General features: G+C 40.9%; 1 pseudogene; it reads right to left on the bottom strand.

Moving 5' to 3' along the window:
- Positions 1-6,316: 6,316 nt before the first annotated feature.
- On the bottom strand, positions 6,317-6,941 carry LOC141087834 (uncharacterized; annotated as a pseudogene).
- Positions 6,942-7,465: the final 524 nt, after the last annotated feature.

Genomic DNA, 7,465 nt, shown 5'->3' with positions numbered 1-7,465 from the left:
GGTTTGATTTACTATTTATGGCGGTTTTTATGTTTGGCGGCTGTCACACGCTAAAAGACGCTTTTTATTGTAAAAATAGTTTTTGCATCACCACATTTTGAGAGCTATAATTTTTCCGTATTTTAACCCACCGAGTCATGTGAGGTCTTATTTTTTGCGGGACGAGTTGACGTTTTTATTGGTACCATTTTCGGGCACGTGACATTTTTTGATCACTTTTTATTCCGATTTTTGGGAAGCAGAATGAACAAAAACCAGCGTTTCATGAATTTCTTTTTGGGGGGTGCGTTTACACCGTTCCGCGTGCGATAAAATTGATAAAGCGGTTTTATTCTGCGAGCTATAACTTTTTTATTTTTTCGCTGATGATGCTGTGTCATGGCTCGTTTTTTGCGGGACAAGATGACGTTTTCAGCGGTACCATGGATATTTATATGCGTCTTTTTGATCGCGCATTATTACACTTTACACTTTTTGTTTGGCGGTATGATAATAAATCATTATTTTTTGCTTCATTTTTTATTTTTATTTTTTAAGGGGTTTGCTAAAGGGGTTAACTAATGGGACAGTTTTATAGGGCGGGCCGTTACGGATGCGGCGATACCTAATATGTGTACTTTTATTGTTTGTTTTTTTTTTATTTCTAAAAAATGGATTTATTTGGGGAAATTTTTTTTTTTTTTCTATTTGGCGATTTTTTTTATTTTTTTTTTTACTTTATTAAATAGTCCCAGGTGGGACATCACTGTCCTGTGACAGATCGCTGATCTGTCACATCACAGATTACTGTGACAGATCAGCAATCTGTCACAGGCACTGCTGCAGACTTCCTCATGCCTGCGCTTTGCAGGCACTGAGGAAGCCAGCTTCCTGCAGGCCCCCAAAGGCCCCCGTCGACATCTTGGATTCGGGGGCCTGCAGGAAAGGAGCCCCCCGCAGCAGCGCTGCACATTGCGATGCCGTGGGGGGCTCAGGGAAGCACGGAGGGAGCCCCCTCCCTGCCGATGCTTCCCTTTAACCCCCGGTACACCGCGATCATGTTTGATCGCGGTGTGCAAGGGGTTAACGTGTCGGGGGCAGTCCGTGACCGCCCCTGACACATTGTGCTGGGTGTCAGCTGTGATAATCAGCTGACACCCAGCCGCGATCAGCGGCGCTCACCACGTGGGCGCCGCTGATCGCGGTAGATGTACTATCCCGTCCATGGGCATAGGGGCCCGGGTCCCATGGACGGGATAGTACGTCTGATGTCAGGAAGGGGTTAAATCCTGCATTTAAAACACTGTACCATCACTTACTGCATATATGTTTTTTCTTACTAGAAATGCAATCTTATTTATGTGCATGGGATAGTACCGGATCTTATATGTATACCATAGATATCCACATTCGGGTAAAGCTTGTGGTTTATGGGTTCATGGGATAAGACTTTGCCCACAAACAGCAACCTTGTACGCCTTCAGAATCCTCCTGGATGGAGAAAGAAAAATTTTGTGAAGAAGAAACAGAGAGTGGTGGTCATGGGGGATTTCCTATTGAGAGGAACAGAGGCCGCTATCTGGAGACCGGATATAACCTCAAGAGAAATGTGCTGTCTTCCAGGTGCAAAAATTAAAGATGGGTCTGACAGGATATCAGGACTCTTCAGACCTACAGATGACTACCCATTCCTGCTACTACATGTGGGGACAAATGACACCGCAAGAAACGACCTGGAAACCATCTGCAGTGACTTTGAAAACTTAGGTAAGAAAGTGAAAGAACTGGGAGCCGAGGTGGTCTTCTCTTCCATCCTCCCAGTGGATGGCCATGGAACAAAGAGGTGGAATAAGATTCTGCAGGTGAACAACTGGCTACGTTGATGGTGCCGTCAGCAACGATCTGGATTTCTGGATCACGGAGTGAATTACCTATAGGATGGACTACTTGCTAGAGATAGGGTGCACCTTACGAAGACTGGAAAACATGTATTTGGAAGTCGCCTTGCTACACTCATCAGGAGAACTTTAAACTAGAACAATGTGGGAAGGGAAGCAAAAGGCCAGAAAAAGCCGTACACCTGACAAATGCTATTGAGCACTCTGCTATTAGAAGTGGAAAGGAAGAACAAAGACAAAAGAATCTAAATAATAAAAATATTGGAGAAAAAGAAAGCAATCACAAGCTAAAATGTTTCTATACTAATGCACAAAGCATGGGCAACAAACAAGGAGGATTGGAACTACTAACGCAGGAAAAGAAATATGAGGTCATTGGAATCAATGAAACTTGGTGGCACAATACACATGATTGGAATACAAGGCTAGAAGGATACAACTTATTTGCTAGAAACAGACTTGATAAACGAGGAGGAGGTGTCGCATTGTATGTTGGAAACGCATATATTTGCACAGAGATTGAAGCTTCAGAGACTGGGAGTTCTGTGGAAACTGTTTGGGTAAGAATACAAGGTCAGAACAATGGAAAGGACACCATTGTAGGCATTTACTACAGGCCGCCTGTGCAAGCTGAATATATGGATGAACTCTTTATGCATCAAATGGCCAAATTCTCCAAAAAATATGACATAGTTGTCATGGGAGATTTCAATTATCCTGACATTTGTTGGGAATTTCTCTCAGGCAATACTAACAGGTCAAGGAAATTCTTATCCTCTCTTGCTGACAACTTTATCTTCCAAAAGGTAGGGGAGAAAACAAGGGGAACTGCTACCTTGGATCTAATCCTTATAAACAGGGAGGAAATGGTTGAGAAGGTAAAAGTGGCTGGGACCGTAGGGGGTAGCGACCTTGCTGTTTTAGAATTTTGGATAACTAGAGGAGGAAGACCTGTGAAGACTCAGATGTCAAGGTTAGATTTCAGAAAGGCATATTTCTAGGAATTCAGAAAGAGAATTGGAGGGATCTGATGGCTGGATATCCTTAAGGACAAAAATGTCCAGGAAGGATGGGAAATCTAGAAAAATGAAATTCTCAAAGCACAATTGTTTACAATTCCAAAAAGAGGAAAGAATAGAAAGCATTTAAGGAAACCAGGATGGATGAACACAGAACTTAAGCACATGCTAAAAAGGAAGAAAGAAATGTTTATAAAATGGAAAAAGGGAGGCATATCTAAAGAAGAATATAATGCTGTCTGCAGAACTTGCAGGGCACAAATCAGATTATCTAAACCTGACAATGAATTGAGGCTTGCAAGAGACATCAAAAACAATAATAAAGGATTTTGGGGATATGTCAAAAGTAAAAGAAAAGTCAAAGATGCTATAGGATTTTTACAGGATGAAAATGATGAAATGGTAAGACAGGGTGTTGATACAGCCAAACTTTTAAATTCCTATTTTGCATCTGTTTTCTCTCAGAAAGGAAATGTAACATCAACTGTTCTTCACTGTCCTATTAAGGGAATAGAAGAATCCAGGATATCTACAGAAAGATAGTGAGGAAACACTTAGCTAACCTCAATGAATTCAAGTCTCCAGGTCCAGATGAATTACATCGCAGAGTACTGAAGGAGATAGCAAAAGAAATTTTTGAACCCCTCTCCATAATCTTTGAAAATTCTTGGAGAACAGGAGAAGTCCCAGAAGACTGGAGAAGAGCAAATGTTGTTCCTATCTTCAAAAAGGGAAAGAAGGTGGACCCAGGCAACTATAGGCCGGTGAGTCTGACTTCTATACCAGGAAAGATCTAAACAACATGTATGTAAGTACCTGGATAAGAATGAAGTGATTAAACAGAGTCAGCATGGGTTTGTAACTAATAAGTCATGCCAGACTAACTTAATTTCCTTCTATGACAGAATCACTGATTGGGTGGATCAGGGAAATGCGATAGATATAGTATATCTTGACTTCAGCAAAGCATTTGACAAAGTATCTCACACCATCTTTATTGAAAAAATGGCTAAGTATGGAATGGACAAGGCAACTGTTAGGTGGATTCATAACTGGCTTAGTGATCGGACCTAAAGAGTGGTCATAAATGGCTGCACATCCAGTTGGAAGAATGTCTCAAGTGGGCTACCACAGGACTCTGTCCTGGGCCCTGTATTGTTCAATGTCTTTATCAACATATCAACAATTTAGATGAAGGAATTGAGGGTAAACTGATTAAATTTGCTGATGACACAAAGCTAGGAGGGATAGCTAATACTAGAGAAGAGAGAGAGAGGATTCAAAAAGATATAAATAAACTGGAACAGTGGACAGCAACTAACAGAATGGTTTTTAACAGGGAAAAATGCAAAGTACTACATCTGAGCAATAAAAATGAAAAAAGCATATACAGAATGGGAGGAATAGGCCTAAGCAACAGCACATGTGAAAAAGACTTGGGTATACTAATAGATCACAGACTGAATACGAGTCAACAGTGTGATGCAGCAGCAAAAAAGGCATACAATTTAGGATGTATTAACAGAAGCATACAGTCTACATCACATGAAGTCATTACTGCCCTCTACTCCTCTTTGGTCAGACCTCATCTGGAATACTGTGTCCGGTTTTGGGCACCACATTTTAAAAAAGACATCCACAAACTGGAGCAAGTTCAGAAAACAGCGACCAGAATGGTGACCGGTCGGCAAACCCTGCCTTATGAGGAAAGGTTGCAAGTTTTAGGAATGTTTAGCTTGCAGAAGAGAAGACTGAGGGGAGACTTAATAGCTGTCTACAAATATCTCAAGGGCTGTCACATTGTAGAAGGATCATCTTTATTCTCATTTGCACAAGGAAAGACTAGAAGCAATGGGATGAAACTGAAAGGGAGGAGACACAGATTAGATATTAGAAAAAACTTTTTGACAGTTAGAGTGATCAATGAGTGGAACAGGCTGCCACGAGAGGTGGTGAGTTCTCCTTCAATAGAAGTCTTCAAACAGAGGCTGGACAGACATCTGTCTGGGATGATTTAGCGAATCCTGCTTTGATCAGGGGGTTGGACCAGATGGCCCAGGAAGTCCTTTCCAACTCTACTATTCTATGATTCTATGATTCTATGACATCCAAAATCACATTCAAATATACAAAGGATTCTAGTAACATTCACTTATATTCAATATTTAGGAAACTCCTATTCATAAAAACAATCTGTGTCACATGCATTTGATGGTTTATGTTGTACTCAACAATTCAGTTATGCAAAACGATTTATGTGTGCACAGAGAGACATCATGTACCACATGATAAGTTATGCTACTCCATGAGGGGGTGACAGAAACCCTTATGATGTCCTCTTAGAGCTCTCTATTAACCTATATAAAATCTGTTATAAGTGGAAAATATGGCAGTATTTCAGCTGCTAGACCTGCATAACAACAAATGGTAAAAAGATAAGCATCTGATATTCACATCAGTCTTACTTATTCAGATAATTTATGCAACAGATATTATCCCACTTGGTAACATAGAATTCATCTATACCTCCAGGTTGCATTCATATATCACTAAGGACCTCTATGGTATATGATTCAAAGGTTTCCCATAGTGGGTACATTTTAATATTAATAATATTATACTCAGTCAAGAGATTGGAGCCATTCCACCAATTCCTGCAGCCGAGTTCAAGTGTCCAACCTCAGTGGAGTAACCTATTCAGTGTAGGACGGTCATCTATAGACTGTTAAAAGTTAACAACTGGCAGGCCTCATTCAAATATTTTTTAATTGAAGCTTCTCTACTCTTCCCTTCATGCAAAATCTTCATGAGTGTAAAAGCCAAGAAAAAATTATAAGGAGGGTAATACAGCAATCTTCTTTAGGTGTCCACTTCTTCTCCTTCCTCAGGAGGGTGGGAGGAGTGCATCCAACTGCTTACGGAAGCCTGATTCCTAGGTGCCTTGGCTGCAAGTGACCATGTTGGCATAGGATTATTCAGGATACTCATAAAGCGTGTGACAACAGAGCTTCTTTATTCAGGAACAAACATGAACAATATATGATAAGCTTAGTAGATCAGGAATAAATCATTTGTGTGTCTCTATCTGTGCAGCTTCTACAGCAGGCTGCTTCTCTCATACACAGACACAGGAAAAACAGGAAATACAGCCACATGCTCTACCTGTGTAAGCCTCTGGGAGTTTTTTCTTTTAACTTTATAAACAGCATACAAATCTAGCAACTAAACACTCAAACATAGACAAGAATGGAGTTGTTGCATCAAACATATTCCAACACTCCCACTCAACAACTACTTATCCTATTAGTCCCATTGCGGTTCTGAAGTCCACAAACTTGGCTCTTGATAATGGCTTTGTCATACCATCAGCTATCATCTTGTCAGACTCGCCACAAACAAACTCGAGTACACCACGTTCAACTAAGTCACTGAAGTTGTGATGTTTTAGATCAATGTGCTTAGTCCCTGCACTAATCTTCTCATTGCGGGCAAGTTTAATGCATCCTTGGTTGTTCTCATAGATAACTGTTGGTTGTGCTAATGGCTTGCCAAAATCTTCCAAAAGTTGCTTAAACCAAATTACTTCTTGACTTGCATAAGCAGCAGACATATATTCTGCTTCTGTAGAAGACAATGCGACTGACACTTGTTTTCTGCTGGACCAAGAAACTGAGTTTTCTCCTAACTTGAACAAGTAACCACTTGTTGATTTCCGATCACTTGAATCTCCAGCCCAATCTGCATCCACATAACCTCTGAGAGTGAGATCTCCTGATGCAGATATCTTACAATTTAGCCTTTGAGTTTCATTAAGATATTGAAGAATTCTCTTAATTGCTTTCCAGTCTGTTTGGTGTGGCTTGCTTACACGCCGGCAGAGAATTCCGACTGCGGCTGTGATATCCGAACAAGTTGTGGCTGCTATGTACAGAAAGATCCCCACTGCTTATCTGCAATTCTCATTGGTGGGTAGCAGATCTTCTTCTCCTTCCAACTTTAAGTAGGACGGATTCATTGGTGTTGATGCACCTTTGGCTTCTGACATTCCAAACTGGTTTAGGAAGTGTTCTGACCATATAAGAAAGGCATCTAGCTGGGATACCTTTGTTTATGTTGGCAGCAGATTACTCACAATACTATCCAAGCGTGTGACAGCAGAACTTGTTTATTCAGGAACAATCAGGAACAATATATTATAAGCTTAACAGATCAGAAATAAATCAATTGTGTGTTTCTATCTGTGCATCATCTACAGCAGGCTGCTTCTCTCATACACAGACACAGGAAAAAAGGAAATACAGTCACATGCTCTCCCTGTGTGAGCCTCTAGGAGTTTTTTTTTCTTCTAATTTTATAAACCGCAAACAAATCTAGCAACTAAACACTCATAGACAGTAATGGAGTTGTTGCACCAAACATATTCCAACCGACCAGGCTTCAGGTTGTGTGGGAGCCCCTGACATATAGAATTGTGACAGCCCCTTGTATCACCTGCACCATCGCCAGTTACTGCATAGGAGGTGGGGAACCCCAAGGACTGTACGATCTCTCAGGGGTGGTAGCCCAGTG

This window comes from Dendrobates tinctorius, unplaced genomic scaffold, assembly GCF_039654945.1.
Source record: "Dendrobates tinctorius isolate UK_male_01 unplaced genomic scaffold, ASM3965494v1 ptg000035l, whole genome shotgun sequence".
Classification (NCBI taxonomy): domain Eukaryota; kingdom Metazoa; phylum Chordata; class Amphibia; order Anura; family Dendrobatidae; genus Dendrobates; species Dendrobates tinctorius.
The sequence above is the reverse complement of the archived record's forward strand: the minus strand, read 5'-3'. Positions and strand labels throughout refer to the sequence as shown.